The 17173-nt window shown below is 38.3% G+C and overlaps 1 protein-coding gene across 11 annotated transcripts in view; it reads right to left on the reverse strand.

Moving 5' to 3' along the window:
* The window catches only part of msi2b (musashi RNA-binding protein 2b), a 333212-nt gene that overhangs the window by 33923 nt on the left and 282116 nt on the right, over positions 1–17173 (reverse strand). The gene's annotated exons all lie outside the window — the stretch shown is intronic.

Consider the following 17173-nt stretch of genomic DNA (forward strand, 5'->3'; position numbering starts at 1 on the left):
TTCATAATAACTTGTAAAATGTAAATGTATGTGAAATTATATATACATAATTTACATGACATTAGTATGAAATTAAAAACGTGATATTTCTACAGTGGTTTGTTTCTAAATTGAAAATGTCACATGCATCACTTAATGCAAAAAAAATAAACATACTTTTTATGACTAATTCCTCTGATGATTTGTGAACTTATGATCTAAGCTCCAACGGCCTTTATACAGTATTAAACGACAGAAAATGATTTACAGACAAAGCCAAGACAAAGCAAACCACTACTTTTTTTTAAAACAAATATGAATATCATACATGTTTTACATCACTATGAGCCATTGTTTTAACATTTGAATTAGTAATTCCAATCGAGGGTATGTGAGCACATAAATGGTAATATGCTAAAACGGCAAACAATTTATGACAAGATATAAGATGAGTTTCCTTGACATTTTATGAGCCTACTTCAAGTTGACAATAAATTCTAGCACGTCTCTGTGAAAGCACATTCAAAGGCAAAGAACTAAAGCAGTGATTCTAAACCTTACTGGAAATACTGAAACCACATGCTCTGCAAGCTTCATCAGTGCAGTTTTTTTTTATATTTCTAATCTCCATGGAGCTTTAAGAAGTGTTCCTGTGGCGTTGCCAGTGCTAGACTAGAATTGGTCAACTTGGTATTGCAAATCATGCATTCACTCCATTCACGTTCCTTTATACACATGAATGCGTACGTTTTCATCCAACCACTTTTTTTTTTTGCTTGACGTAGTATGAAGAGATTGAAAGATTAAGAAAATCACAAAATGACATGATCAATTGAAGCCAATGATGGCCAGCGAGACGTCATGAATGATACGAGTGGGCTGGAGGGAACAGCAACACATAAGCCTGAGCCCATTTTTTTGCTTGGGTCAAAACGTTTTTCGTTTAAGATTTAAATTATGAAATAATACTTAATTGCAGTGCCTGAAAATATCATTACATAGAATGTTCGGAATGCATAGGCCTGTTTCGCAAAAATCAAAATATAAGGGGCTCAGAAAAGCTGAGGTTTAAATTTTAATGCTTTTAAGGGGAAAAAGGGTTGAAAAGAGACATTTAGGGTCTAACATTAACTGTGTGATCATTTAGGTCCCAACTTTGCATGTTTTTTTGCTGAGTGTGTCACTGTGAATGTATGTTCGGGTTAATTGGAGTCTTTGAGTTGACTGCAACAGCGAATGTATTAATCATGTAGTAACCCTCTAATAGACTGGCAACCTTTTTGAAGGTGATCCCTGTCCCGCGCACCGAGATAGGCTGAGCTCTCCTCGACCCTGATCTAAATAAAGAGATAAAACTGATAGACAGATGGATGAATAGGTAGATGGATGATTGATCTTCCAACTGCACAAAAAACATCAGGGATTCTCTTTGAAACTGTCTTTCAGGACTCACTTTCAATAGGATCATTTCAGTCTGCAAAAAAAAAAAAAAAAACACCCAGAAATGTGTTCAGAACACATTCTCTTCGGTGTTTGATAAAAAGTGTGCTGTGCACTCTTACTGTATTATTTAAATCTGCACAATGTGAACTTTGTATCCCTCTTTACAAACAGCTAAGTGATAATCATAGGAACCCTTTAGTTTGGTGGGTTTTTGCTAAAGAGTGGTCTCATACCAAGACTGAGATAATAAATTACAGCTTGCCTCAGCAGCATCCATACTGTCATTGTATTGTAGCTGCATAGCTGTAGCACTTAGGAGTCAATCTGAAGTTATATGTAAGAAAAAGACTTATTCGTGTATCTGTACTCTGGGTGGGAAAATGGGATGTTGAGATATGCTGTTGGAATCTCAGAGAACGCTCGGTGTCTATTACTTCAGTGACAAGAGTGCTATTTCTTTGGAGGTGAAGTGCGTGGCAGAATAGCATCAAAGAGAACAAACTAGGCTCTTTATTGAAGTGTAGCCGCACTTTCGACCCTGTCTTTGTGCTCCTTCGCATGCACTTCAGTATAAAGGAAGCTGCTTCTTTGCAGCAGCAGAACTGATAAACACATTTCTGCTTCCATGCTAGCCTCGTGATAACCACTAATACTCACACATATGCAAGTGTTGAAGATGAAGGAGGGTGAAAACAAACAAACAGACAGAAACAAGTGAATAAAAAAACTACTAGCGGAAGGGATCAGGCAGAACATTTGCACAAGGCTTGTTTGGCGGAAATCTAAACACTAGTTTTATAAGCAAACGGGTCAGCTATTATTGAGGCTGTTTATGGCGGTTACTTGGATACAGACAGACTAGGGGGACGCAGATCACTGACCTTGCAGTGATGCTTATGTAATGGTCTGCTTCAGTGCATTTAACTGCAGTGCTCTTTTCCTACGTGGGATGAGCAAAGACGACGTGTCTCTGCAGTTCAAGCTCCAATGACATCAGGTCTGACACTTGGGGACCATAAAAAGGTCCTGTGAGCTCTGAGTGAATCAGCTGTTATGGCCAAGCCTGTGTGGTCCCCATGAGAGCTAATCATACTAATTAAACTAGACTACTTAAGCTTCCTCTCATTAGCGTCCAAGCAAACAGCTTTAATTTTTGATACATTTTAATGTCCATCTCCCCCCGTTCTGGAGATGGTTGTGGAGGGGGCTTTGATTGGTAAAGAAGGGTGATTTCAAGTTTTATGAAATGTAAGAGAGCATTAAATGACATTTTGCCACTTAATTGAAGTATGCAGCATTACACTGATCATTGTATGGTACTTTCTTGAATTCCTTCACACCCCATCGATGCATGCACTGTAGTTACACAATAAAGCACTGCTCCAGATACCAAGGGTAGTTCGGATAAAATGTAGCATGACCCAAAATAGCACTGCAACACTATCTTCCACTTGATCACTGGAGCTGCAAACAACACATAGGGCAAAAGCCTGAAAAAGGCTGCAGGTAACAACATCAGGTATCAGGGGAAATGTACATTATTTTTTATGAAAATGGACAAGTCCATTCAGACGAAAAATGTTACGTTGTTGTAAACTTGGGTGGGATCGCCGGATAAAAAAGGAAAGGTGCCAGTAAGATAGGGTATAAGTCTTTGTAAGTACTAAACTCATTGAACAAACAGTGTGTGGCATCAAAACAACAGGAAAGAGACAGAGTGCCTGGCCCATTGCTCCCTTTCTTTACACACACACACAGACGCACACACAAACGCACGCACGTACGCACACAATGAACTCCTCTGCTTACTCTCAAGCTTGTGCTTCTTTACACTTGAGCTGTTGGTCCCCCAGCAGTGTCCAAGGGTGTCAGCCATGTACAAGGCCAGAAACCTCCAGTTTAATTTCTCAACTGGCAGCTCAACAGCCGAGACATAACAAGCTTTAGCGTTGCCACTCTGCCTCCTCGGACAGCTCATCTTCCCCGCCACAGGCAACAGGACGGCAGCTCTCCATGTCAGCCTGTTCGTCTGCTTCCTTCTGTGAGCGTGGTGTCTGCTTTCCAGAGGTGAGTTAAGATCTGGGCAGGTGAGGTGAGCTTTCAATCCAAGATGAAAGGCCTAAAAATGCTAACATTTCAGTAGAAAAGTGGCAGTACAGTGAATTTACACCTGTTGAATTCAAGAGGCAGAGTTTACCCCTCGTCAGTGCCCGATCCTTTCGCGGGCCAGATCCTTTTGGATCCTTTCAACGCATGCACATAGACTATGTCACTTTCGCAATCTTTACGACAGAGCTCCGAGGATGTGATATTTTAATGTAAACCGACCATGTAAATATGTCACTATTCTGTGGTATAAAATAAGGAAAAACCACCACAAGGCGATTTATACAAAAACGGATCAAAACACAATACACAAATATACATTAAAAGTGTCGACTGTCCATGTAACAACCTGTACAAAAAAACATACATTTCTAATTCTTCTTAAATAGCAGGGTTTCAACCTTTTAAATAGTACACAAACTGTCGACCGGATGTAGACGCATTTCGTGCATTCGTTGAAAGGATCCGAAAGGATTGGGTACTAAAACCCTTGACGGCACACAACAGCAGATATGTTAACCAAGAACTAAAGTGATGTGGTAGCCAGTCGCTTTAGGGCAGAAGTATACATATGACATACAGTGCTGTCACATTAAAACTCATTATTTTTATGATTGAGTTCCGGAGCACCAAGACGTTTGGTGCTATGCCTGTGCAGTCTGTGAGTCACAGACACAGACAGAAACCTCAGGGACAGTTTGTGTTCCCACAACTTACTGAATATGCAGGAGTTTGAGTGTCAATTCAAACAGGCATACGTAGCTCATGGTTATTCACGTGTCTGAGGGCTTGATGCTCATCGTCAAGGTTCTATTTTAAGGCCTGCAAGTCATAGAGTGGCCAAGCCTCCGTAGACCCATTGGGCTAATGATCAGCCATGGCAATTAAAGCCAATCTGTGAGTCAGTGTTGCATCAGGAGGGCCATCTGCTTCCAGCCCTGTAGCACTCACTCTGGCCTGTGGGACCACTTGCTGGGGTCACAGCTCACCCAGCTCGCAGAAAAAATGGACACAAGATCTGAAGAACAATCTGCTGTTCAACTGCAGCTCAATAGAAACCCGTTCTGTACAGAGAGCATGGCTGTGTGCGCCGGCGTCTCCCGAGTGCAGTAAAGACAATAACAGTGGTATCCGTCTTATGGAGGACAATGTTGCATGCACCTACGACACGGGTAAGCTCCACATCAGCCTCAGGCCAGTGATTCTTTACACCTGTTCGGCTGGTGTAGCCAAGAGGTGTACTGAAATGGGAAATGTAACCAGTTTGAACAGTTACATGGTTTTCCATCTGCTGATAATGGCCCTGCAAGGTGTCCCAAACTGCATTATCGCCCACACATAAAGTAATTACTTATAGTGCAATGTGAACACTTTTATGAGAAAGTAAGTAGAAAAAACAACTTCTAAACTCTTAAATGTTGAATACAGTACAATGATATAATACCCTGCTGATACAGTGGTTTTGTTGTAGATAAGAGCTTTTTTAGCAGAACATTTTTAACTTGACCTTTTCAGGTGTTTATGAGTCGACATTTTTAACTGATGCTTTCAAGCCATGAAAAATACATCAGTCTTCTAGAATGTTTGAGGTAATAATCTATTATGCAAGCAATCCTAGTCCTAGAAGGCATCTGTAATTTGGTGTATATGCTTTCCTCTGTGGTGGGGTGTATGCTTTGACACAACACTAGTAATGATGGGCCTTGAAGGTGCTTCGAGGGTGAGTCGAAATCAAATTTGCTTTAATATCATAAATGTGTGCATATTTTCCTTTTTTAGGTGAAATGAAAAAGAACAGCATCATCCTTACCATCATCGAGGGATAGATCGAGTTGATCATCCATTAGATCATAAAGTTGGTGATTTGCAGCTCACATCAGTTGCATAGCCAATAAAATGTCAATGAAAAAGGGAGTTTCCAGTTAGCATTATTTACAGTCAGTTCTAAAAATTATTTACCGAAGTGAGGGATTGCTCCTATAAGAGGAGAGACTCTCTTTTAATACTTTTTCTGTCTGGGGGAACCAACTCTACTTCAATATTCATTTGAAGACATTTTCATCACCTGTCAGTTACTAAACCCTAGAAAGAAGGCTGGTGTTTCAAGCCAAGATAGATCTGCTCGAGTTTATTACCTCATTAATCCCTCTGGATTAGCCACTATTAAACCAAGTGTATATTTCAGCAGGTTTCTTTCCCAGTGAGCCACCTGTTGAGACAGCAGCTGTTGATTTTGCAGTCTATAAAAAAAAGTATTTACCCCCTTGTGTGTTTTTACACTTTGATTGCTTTTAAGAATCAATCATGGACAACACCATTTGGTCGATTGCATTCCATATTTCTTCTTTTTTTAAAATTAGTTGAAATTATAATTTTTTTCAGACAAGCACTTTATGTTTTTACCAAACACATATAGTGCTTAATATGTTATGGTTTCAGTCATTCAGACAACTTTTTTTTCAGAAAATGTACTTTGATCTTCTGATATGTTTCGACTATATCAGAAGATAGTCTTCTTCAGATGCGTCTGCTGATCAATTTGATGTGACCTTGACTACCACAAAATAACTTTCTTTTGAAAGTTCAGAAAATTTACTTTGATCTCCTGACAAGTTTTGAATGTCAACTGCCAGTCTTCTTCAAAGGCATCTGCTGATTGCTTTGACGTGACCTTGACTTCTTCGTAATAATTCCATTTTGTCTTCTTTTTGAATATTATGTTAAGGTTTCATTCATTCAGATAACTTTATTTCCAGGAATTGTACTTTGATCTTTGATTTCCCAATTATTACACGGAAGTCAAGGTCACATCAAAGCAATCAGCAGACTCCTCTGAAGAAGACTGACAGCTGCCAGTCAAAACATATCAGGAGAAAAGTTGTCTCAATGAATGAAACCTTAACATATCATTCAAAAAGAAGAAAAAACATACATTTCTGGAATTATTACATAGTCTGCTTGTTTGAAAAAAGAAATATTCCACTCAACATCATTTCGCTTTTGTTTTCAAATTTAAATGGTTTCTACACAGTAATGTATCTAAAATAATGAATCAAATGGTCAGGAAAAATATTGTGAGGAGCTGTCAGAAATGTTACTGCTGGTACAAGTGGTTTGTTGCAGCCAAGTATTCATGATTATGAATATTTTTATTCTTATCAATGTTGACAGTTTCAATCATTGTGAAGTAAATGAGGGCTCTGTCAATGTAAATCCAAGAATCTAAATTAGAATCTACTTTTCAAATGCATACCTGATTCTTATCATGCTTTGTTCCATTGGACTGATGATGCATACATATCATATCATGCTTGTCCATGAATAAACCTGCAAGTTTCCTTTACAGCCACCAACACTTGAACAAATCGAAGCAGAATGACAACAGCAATTGGAGACATTCATGAGATAAAATGTCGTACTCAGCCAGAAGACGACCAATCCAGGACCTCCTGCTGAGCCTGGTCCTGTTTATCTTCACTGAGAAAAGAAATATTGTCTATGCTGATTTAAGTTGTTTGAAATGTCATTTTCTGTCAGTTTGGTGTGATGGAGTGTGCTTCTCTGCCTCGGGCATGGCTGGCTAAAGGGAATGGAGATGTGGAGAGTTGGTGGCTACTGCCAAGCTAATCTAGAAACTGCTGAGAAGAAAATGTCTGACATGCTGATGTTGTGACCAAAAGAGAATATGACAACAAAAGTGAAGGGGAAAAAAACCTTGCAAAAAAAGGCTTAGATTGTTTACATCTCTATTACAAAGGCACCAAACTACACAACATTACCCTGCTGTCACTTTACAAAGCCAACTCCACCTTACTGCACTTACACATGCTCTCTATCCTCTGCGATATCCCCCTTCCTGCATTCTTTTTTACTACTTAAGGGACTGACTCACTGGACCTGAATTGTGGTTTGTCCGTCATGACATCTGAAATAGCTCAAAGACTGTGTTATGGCTCCCACTCACTCGGTCTACGTCTCTCCCCTGTTGGGACCCCCACTAACATCTTCATCCCTGCTTTTTTCAGTGTAGCATAATGACCCCCTGGTAGCAGCCCTAATGGAGCCCTAATGGTCATTTATGCCAGAGGAGGCTCTGAGGGCACGACTGTGGAAGCAGGAAGAGGAGAGACAGGAAAGAGGCTACTGGTTAAGTCCCTCCAGCCCCCATATCCAACCCCCCACCTCCTTCCCTTCATACACATTTCCTGTATCTCTGCCTTTTGTATGAACACAGCACTGCTGTGAGTGTGCTGCACATTTATGAGTGCGTAATGAAAAGAACCGATACCCGACTGGTTAACAATGGAAAGTACAATATGAATGCAGTAGGGGTGTATTCCAATGCCTTTGATGTTCACTGTAGTGCATTCACTTGCATAATGTACATCTACATAGTATATTCTCTTTTTTAATTACATTTATTCTCAGACAAGCTTCTTATTCAAGCATACACCAAATGCACAATAGAGGGCTCCTCTTTAAATTTCTTTTTCTATATTTGCCTTCGCTGCTGGCACAAATGACAAAGAACAGCAAAAAAAAAAAAAAAAAAAAACATTGCATCGACCTAACTGTCGTATATTGCTACAAACCATTTTCCAACATGCATTTGCATTTTTATTATACACAGTAAACTAGAGAATCTTTCACAGTGTCTTTTTCTGCTAACACAAGACGACTAAACAACTGTTAATGTACCATATGTTGGCACTCATAGTTGGAAACAACAATAGCACATTAAAGCTGGGTAACGCTAACTGACCTGTTGTATTAAGAGGAAGATGTTGTACAGTAATATCACAATTGCCATGTCAGCTACTGCTTTGTCTACTGTGGACAAAGTGCAGCAGAGGGAATAATGGAATCGTATACAACGAACAAATGGCGAAAAGAACAATTACTCCATTGTGGGCTTCATTTTCTAAGGTAATCCTAATGCAATCTGTAGACACTGCTATATAGAAATTATACAACTATTATAAAGTTGTTACAAAAATCAGCTCACAACACATATTTCTGTATTTTTTACCACCTCTACATGGATCAAGGTTTTTACCTGCTCCTTTCATTCCTTTCATTGATATTTGACAATCTGTCCTGCCCTAAATGTTCAAAGAAATTCTGCTCTGTTTGAGATATCAACGTGTTTTCCTTTCATATTTAATTCAAAGATACATTTAATTTGGTTTTGTAGCAAGATAAACGCCGTCTCTGAAGTCTGATCATCTGAGTGAAGCTCTGCAAATCTACTGTGAGCTTCTTAAACTTTGATTTGAGCCCCGCCTAACACCAAGGCTGATATGTGCAGCACAAAACATTGTTTACAGCCAGTTTTCTCTTTCAAGTTTTCTTTTTGACCTGATATACGGTTTTTTAAAAACAAACCAAGTAAATAAATAAATACGATGAAATCCTGCATGACTGTCGAACAGAGCGCATCGCTTGAATTACGAGCTTTTGAAGTGTGATGTTCATTTTCACACAATATCAGATGCTATCAAACATATGGCTAAAGGTTACGTGTTGGTTAGAAATGAGCTTGAAGCCACATCATACTGCAGCAGCAGGTGTGTGTGGGTTCACGGAATAAATATGAACCAAAGCTACAGAAGTAACATGTCGACTAAGACTTTTGCTACATGTCATTTAGGCGTTTTTGCAGTGTGATATTAAAGCCAAACTATGTACTAGCCAATGTTGGTGTCTCTCTAAACAACAACATATTTATTATTATGTCAGTGGGAGGTCACAGCTGTTATACAATTTGTCTCACTTAAACTGCAGACAAACACATTTTCCTAATAAAAGCAGATTATCTTCTTTAAAAAAAACACACACACACACACATTCGCATCAGTAAAGGTGGGTGAACACCCTGAAGACTGAAAAACATAATGCAAAAAATATCCGGGGTGTCTGAAGTGTGAAAAGAAAATCTAAATAAACAGCAAAACAAAAAGTTGAAAAATAATTTTGACTTAAAATAAATAACTTAGACAATAGATATATGGTATTTTGCTCATTATGTATTAAGCTACACATTGGGTGGAGTAACTAACAAATACTTTAAAGGGCCTATATCATGCTAAATTAACTTTTTTGACCTTTTAACCTTGTTACAATGTTAATTCATTATCAAAAACACCCCCAAAGTACTATTGGGTTCCTTCATGCATCAATCTTCACTAATCCTGCTCTCTGAACCACAGCTCTGCCCTCTACTGAAAAAGACTTTTGTGACATCACAAAATTCTGAACCAGCCCCTCCAGGAAGGGCCTGCTGCTGGCAGCGCTTCGACAGTGATGATACACACCCACTATTTCAGAGCTAAAGGCATGCAAGCTACATACGTTCTCTGCATTTAACCGGTGAGGAGCGGTGGGCAGCAACGTGTAGAACCAAGAAAGCAGTTCCATTTTTAGTACCCGTTATATTGCCTCATATTGCCTTTCACTTGATCTGACACAATGAGACGTAGCGGTTGGACAAAACAAATGCTCATCACCTTAAATGCACTATTCTAATAGCGATAAGGATGAGTAGAAAGTGACTTAACAACTTAACACTCCTGTGTTTGAAGCAGCTGAATTACTCTGCTGTTGCTGCTGCTGTTGCTATGATAAATACACAGCCTGAAGTGCTGAGACGGACTCACAATCACAATAGTCGCTTAAATAGCTGTGTTTTACTGTAATGTGCTGTTTTTTTTTGGCTGAAAACAATAACAATAGTGTGTAGATAGCAAAAAGACAATCGCTTTGGTGATCACTGATCTTGAAGTCAACGTCTACAGACACGCCCACTCATGAATATGCATAAGTAGGCTCCAAAACAGCCCGTTTTTAGAACTGCTCAGAAAGTGACTTTTCAGAGGCTAAAAACTTTGGAAAAACAGGAGAGTTTGGAAAAATATATGTATTTTCCCTTCCCAAAATATCGTATTGTGATCCTTGGTTTCTATTCAACACTGTAGCCAGGCTCACCAAAAGCCACAGCTCTGTTGAACCCTATATTCCAGTCAACCTGATAAAATTCTAACAATTAGAAACAAAGCTAATGACACCCCCCCTTGTAGGAATGCTCAATAATTTCTTAAACAGAGCAGCTCCTGAAATAACCCCAACATGCAGCTTTTATTTACAAAGGTTCACTTCAATTAGTCTATCTGAACTGACCTCAATAATTAGTGCTTCTAAACCAACAACCTGTCTTTTAGATCCAATCCCATCTCCACTATTTAAAGATGTTCTTCCACTAATTAGCACTAATATGGTGAACTGGATTAACACATCTCTAGTAACAGGTTATGTACCACAGGCCTTTAAAACCACTGTAGTCAAACCTCTTCTGTAAAAACCTACCGTCGATCCAAGAGACTTGTCCAATTATAGGCAAATATCCAATCTCCTCTTTTTCCCCCAAAAGTCTTGAAAAAATATTGCAGGTCAACTCTGTGATCACCTACACAGGAACAATTTATATGAGAGATTTCAGTCTGGCTTTAGAGCCCATCACAGCACAGAGACTGCCTTAGTAAAAGTAACCAATGATCTCCTCTTAGCCTCTGACAGAGAGTTGGTGTCGGTTCTGGTGCTCTTAGATCTCAGTGCAGCTTTCGATACAGTGGATCATCATCTACTGCTGCAGAGACAGGAAAGTGTTTTTGGGATTAAAGAAACAGCACCAGATTGGTTTAAATCCCACCTATCAGGCAGAACTCACTTTGTTCATGTTAATAATCTCTCCTCAGTGCACGCCAGAGTTAATCATGGAGTTCCACAAGGTTCAGTTTTAGGACCAATACACTTTACATTATATATGCTTCCACTCGATAACATTATCAGAAAACACAATATAAATTTCCATTGCTATGTGAATGATATGCAGCTTCATCTCTCAATGAAATCAGATGAAACTCATCAGTTATTACAACTCCAGGTTTGTCTTAAAGATATCACATCCTGGATGAGCTGTAACTTTCTCCTTCTTAACCAGGCTAAAACCGAAGTGATTTTATTTGGTCCAAAACACCTCAGAGAGAAATTATCAGAGCAAATAGTGTCTGGATGGCATTACTCTATCACCCAGCACCACAGTGAACAATGTAGCAGTTATCTTTGATTAAACAAATCACAAGGACAGCCTTCTTCCACATCCGAAATATCTCTAAAACCATGAATACCTTGGCCCAGAGTGATGCTGAAAAACAAATCCATGCATTTGTTACATTGAGATTAGATTATTGTAACTCTTTACTGTTTGAATGTCCCAGTTACTCGCTAAAAAGTCTCCAGTTTATTCAGAATGCTGCAGCCAAAATACTAACATGTACTAACAGGAGACAGCATATTTCTCCAGTATTGGCTTCCCTGTAAGATTTAGAATAGAGTTGATCAAGCTCCTGTTTATCTTAAATACCTGTTAGTGCCCTATCATCCAGTCATAACACTCCGCTCTCAGTTTGCTGGTCTACTGGAAGTTTGAAAAACGTGTCTAGATGTACAACAGGAGGCAGAGCATTCAGCTACCAGGCTCCTCGCCTTTGGAACCAGCTCCCAGTCTTAGTACGGGAGGCTGCTACTCTCTCTAACTTTAAGGCTAAACTCAAAACCTACTTATTTGCTAAAGTGTATACTGTACAATAGCGTAAACCTAATTAATTGATGGTGACTCCATCACTGTATATCGTATCGTATCATGAACTCAGTCTATCGACCCACCCTACTATTCTAAATACAGTATACTTTCCTGATTTGAGTCACAGGTTGTTATAATAGTAGGTTTCTAAACTACCACTTTAGGACTGCTGAGAGAAAAATATGAGCATATATGGAGCGTACACAGGAATAAGTGAATCAGTAACTACAAATTGAAAGACTTGCACTGATGACTGGAGCATAACATCAGTTTGGTTTGAAACCTTTGAAAAATGTTGCGTCACCAGATTTAAATACTTTGGTTTAATCTAAAATGACAGTAAAAGCTAAAAAATGTTATTATGAAATTTGTTTTTCAGAAAATAGATATTTCAAAAAAAAAAAAAACACGAGCACAAAACGGCTGAGGTTACTTTAAAAAAAAAAAAAAAAAGCTGTTCATCTGAAGACCAAAACATCCAGTCATGTAGACTCGGGTTAGTCTGAATGTCTGCAAAGGATTACAGTGAAAAAAAAATCGGCCAACTAATTCTAAATAAGGCGACTCAAAGCTTTGACATATAACATGGAGATGCAGCGAGAACTAAAAATTAACAGTGTCATGAATTTATGCATCACATTATTTTCAAACAATAACCGCAAGGTGACAGGTGTAAAAGGACCTCAGAAGGAGGGATTACGCTCAGTGTGACTCAGAACTCTTCATGTGACGTTTACATCCACACAGTCAAAGGCAGTTCCACAACAACCACATGTCAAAATGTCATTTCTGCACGCATAAATTAGTCCTCTTAGCTTGCATTTGACACAGTTGATAACACTCTATCCAAATCCTGCATGTGCATCAGCACAATCAGAGAGGACTGGTGTATTTTTACCCGCCAGTGACACATTGGTTGAAACTAGAGAGAAAAAGCCTCCTTAGACATTTAAGAATAATCAAGTAATTTTATACACAGGAAAGAAAAAAAGAGTCTTAATTTAGAAAACATTTCTTCCTTTGGTACGGCTAATTTGTTGTGCATTTTTAATCTTTTGTAATGGTATACACTGCCGTCTTCTTGATTGTCACTTATGGCATAGGGCCTGAAAATGAATTTAAATTCCCCCCTAAATTTAATCATAATGCTTAAATTATGCCACCATGAAGTAAACAGTGTGTAATTACGGTCCTGTGTCACAAAAAAAGAGAGCTAAGACATTGAAAACGTGACGATTGTCAGCAAATATTCATTTCCAAACCTCTGATTAGCTAAAAGAAAGCTTTTATAGTATGTAGCGTTTGGTTTGCGACAAGAATCACTTTTAACGCGGTGATTCTCATCAGTAGTGTTGTGTGGAATTTAATTCTACTCTGATAAAACATTTGTAAATGCCTTTTTGCATTTTTGATGCCGTGAAATCTTCCCTCGTCTTTGACTGAATTGTGCATTAAGCTGTTGGCAGCTCTGTAATTGCTTTTTGTAGTCTGCAGATGTGTCATGTCATCTCTGAGACTGTGGCACGCACATGAGCCCTGATGGTGGAAAAAAGGTTCCACTGGACCCTCAGCACAAGACAGACTGTTTATCTAACACTGAATCCTTCGTAATACCTGAAACCATAATCCAGCTGTTTCTACTTAACAACAGGTAAGATTACATATGGACAATTTATTTTATTAGTTGGTAATGTTAAGCACGCCATGACCAAAAATTCGGAGAATTCTTCTGCACCCCTTTCACTACACGAGTCCTGGACCAGGTTTCCACACACAAAAATAATCGGACTATTTAGGATTTATATCAGATGGTATCCCACATAATTTCCACCATCAGTTTTCTAGTTTCATGCAGTCTGTGGTTGTTTCAGCTCGTGAAAAGCCTGCTCACTTAAGTAAAATGTACAATTTACAAAGACTTTCACAAAAATAACTGTACAGCTTCTGTGAGGGCAGTTTTAGTCCAGGGGTTCTCATCTGGTCTCACCCTGGGACCCACAGTTTCCTGTGCAACATGCATTTCACACCATGCCTGTCAAAAGAAAAGTTTCTTTCAAAATTATTTATTTTAAGTATTTATTTTTGACCAGACGTCCGCGACCCACTTTTGGGTCCCACCCCACCAGTTGAGAATTGCTGTTGCTAATACGTACTACCAACAATAGTCAACACACGCGGAAGTTGATCACAAGAAACGAGAGGCATCAGTAGATACACAACACTAACTCTCGTTCCTTTAATCAGAAAGGTTTAAGTGTCTTAATCTCCAAAATTTAATTAGATTTTTTCATGTATTCATAACATTTCATTTCACCACTAAACAATTACAAGATTTTACATGTCCCTCCTATTGTTTAGTGAGCTATTCTAAAATATGAATCTACACCTCTGCAAACAGGATCAGTTCTGATCAGGGTTGGTTCAATTACATTTTTCAGATAGAATTATGACTTTAATTGTTCATGTTCATTATGGTGACCAGCATTTTTCCAAATTATTTTTCCCCTGAAAGTCAAATACAATTCTGGTCTCAATTACTAAAGTTTAATTACAATGAATCACAATTACTGAGCCCTTAATAAACAACCCTTATTAAAATGAACCTTACTCTTCTGTTAGCTTTCTGTTAGCATCTCTTATGATACTGGGTCAGTTTTGACCCACATCTTAAATCAGCTGTAAAATACATAAAAAAATATGATCTATCATACAATTTGCTTCTTATCTCTTGGATACATTGTTAGGCTCCTAATCAATGAAAATATTGGTATTAATGTTTTTGGTGTGGGCATCTGAGCCTTTTTTTCAGTTTTTTTTTTTAAATAGTAAAATGACCCTCAAGAGAACTGACAGGTAGTGAGAAAAGTTGATATGAAACATTATTTTTAATTTGTTAACTATGTATGTGTAAGCCATAGAACTGTAACTGTAATTAATTTGTAATTGACAGTTAATTTCCATTTAGAAACACAAAGTCAGTTATGATTAAAACAGCAACAAAATCTTTCCATTACAGTTACAATGATGTCATAATGGTAATTAATGATAAATTATGCAATTACATTTGTAATTGAGCATAATCCTGGTACTTCTTATATGTCCTGGTCTGCTCTGTGTGAGGCATTCTTTAATAGCACTTTTTGGGATCTTTAATAACAGATTCACATGTTCAATTCCTTGTCAAAGGAAATAGCTGCTGCCATCACAAGGTTGAAAATCACATTATTTCGGCCTTTAAACAAGACTAGACTAGTGATCTGTCCAGGATGGGTCCCGCCTCCTGTGCTGAATAGGATTGAGTCAGCTCGAGTCACTCTGGAGGGCTACTCGCATCTTACCATGCAATTGCCCTCTTAGAAGAAGATTGCCATCAATATATGAAGCCTCTAAGTGCCTCAAATAGCGATTACATCCAAAAGATGACAAAACTTTTTTGTTACTTACCCACAGCTGACAAATACAGACACAAGTTGCAGGTAATCAATACCAAATGCACTTTGTGGTCAATGTTCTAATTACGTGGGAGTGTAAAATAGTGTGTAACAGCTACTGATCCACTGCCAGTGCTGTGAGAATTACTCACTTTCCTCTTCATGAATTTCTTAGTTTCACTACGGACTTGGCTTTTGTTGATTCCAGTTAAACTCCGCTTGCAGATGTGCCAGCTATGATTTCTATCTAGTGGGTGTTTGTCTTATTGAGTTTCTCTTCATGAATCAGTGTTTCATCACTGATCAATGTTTTATTACCATTTTATGGTGGACACTCGCCTAACCGCCTTTTTGTTTTCTGTGAACAGCAAACCCCTGAGGATTCTCGGATATTAGAAAAACCTTGAAATGCTGCCCACAATTTATGCCTCCTGAAAATCAGCCGCTTGGTCTCAGCTCCATTTATTCATAAGCTTTTCAGCCAGCCTGTATACAGTGAGGGGGAAACACGCCTTTGATCTTAAATTGAGGATGCTTTTCACATCTCAGTAAGGGAGGACACTAGTCAATATTTGGCCGGGGGTTATTTGATTTGGACAAGGAGTTTGATTCTTACATTAAAATTTCCAATTACCTGTCAAGACTTAAGCGAGCCCAGAGGAGACCGTTTTAATCATACAGCTTTATCAAACTCTGTAAATTGAGTTTAACATGGAAATCATCATACATTCTGCCTTAGGCAAGGTGATAGTCTTAATTTGTTGTAAATAGTAAACATTCATAAAAGCCGTGTTCAACTAGAGTTACTTGCAGTAAATAAACTCCCACTGCCTGTTCTCCACACTTGTTTAATTTTCGAAGAAGTCCATTTATGTAAAGACCAGTAAACGTACGGTATAGGACGGTGTACATTTGAAGACATCCTCAGGTCTCAGAGTGAGGTATCAAGTATCAGGAAAACCTCTGTCATTTATCAAACAAAACAGATCCATGTCTCAGCAAAACCCCTGTTAAATCAAACGGCGTCAAATTGCACAGCCTCAGGCTTCAAAATAAAAGTCATCAGACTCAATGTAAAACATGGCGTTTCATTTTGAAGGAACCGAAAGCACACAGGAAGAAGGAAGTTGAAAAGCCGTTTTTTACTTTTATTTTTTTTAAGTTAAGATTTATCAACATATTGTTTGATTAATAAATAGTTAAATTAAACGTTCAACTTAAATACCAGCATTCAACTTACTCTCGTATTCGAAGCAGCACATATTGGCGACGTCATGTGTATTTCCGGTTTCTTCAAAAAACAATGTTATGTTGTGTTTTACATCCTGAGGTCATTGAGTCTGATGATTTTTATTTTGAAGATGGAGGTTTTGCTGAGACATGAGTCCGTTTGGTCTAAAAAGGTACTTCACTCTGAGACCTGAGGATGTCCTAAATAGTACATCGTAGTATAGGCTTGAATTGCAGCGTGAGCCCAGATGTGCTAGATTTGATTATCATTTTTTAAATATATACAGTATATATCGATTCATATATTTATCTACAATTAATTTATATAGCATAATACATGACATTT

This window comes from Gouania willdenowi, chromosome 14 (assembly GCF_900634775.1).
Source record: "Gouania willdenowi chromosome 14, fGouWil2.1, whole genome shotgun sequence".
NCBI classification, from domain to species: domain Eukaryota; kingdom Metazoa; phylum Chordata; class Actinopteri; order Blenniiformes; family Gobiesocidae; genus Gouania; species Gouania willdenowi.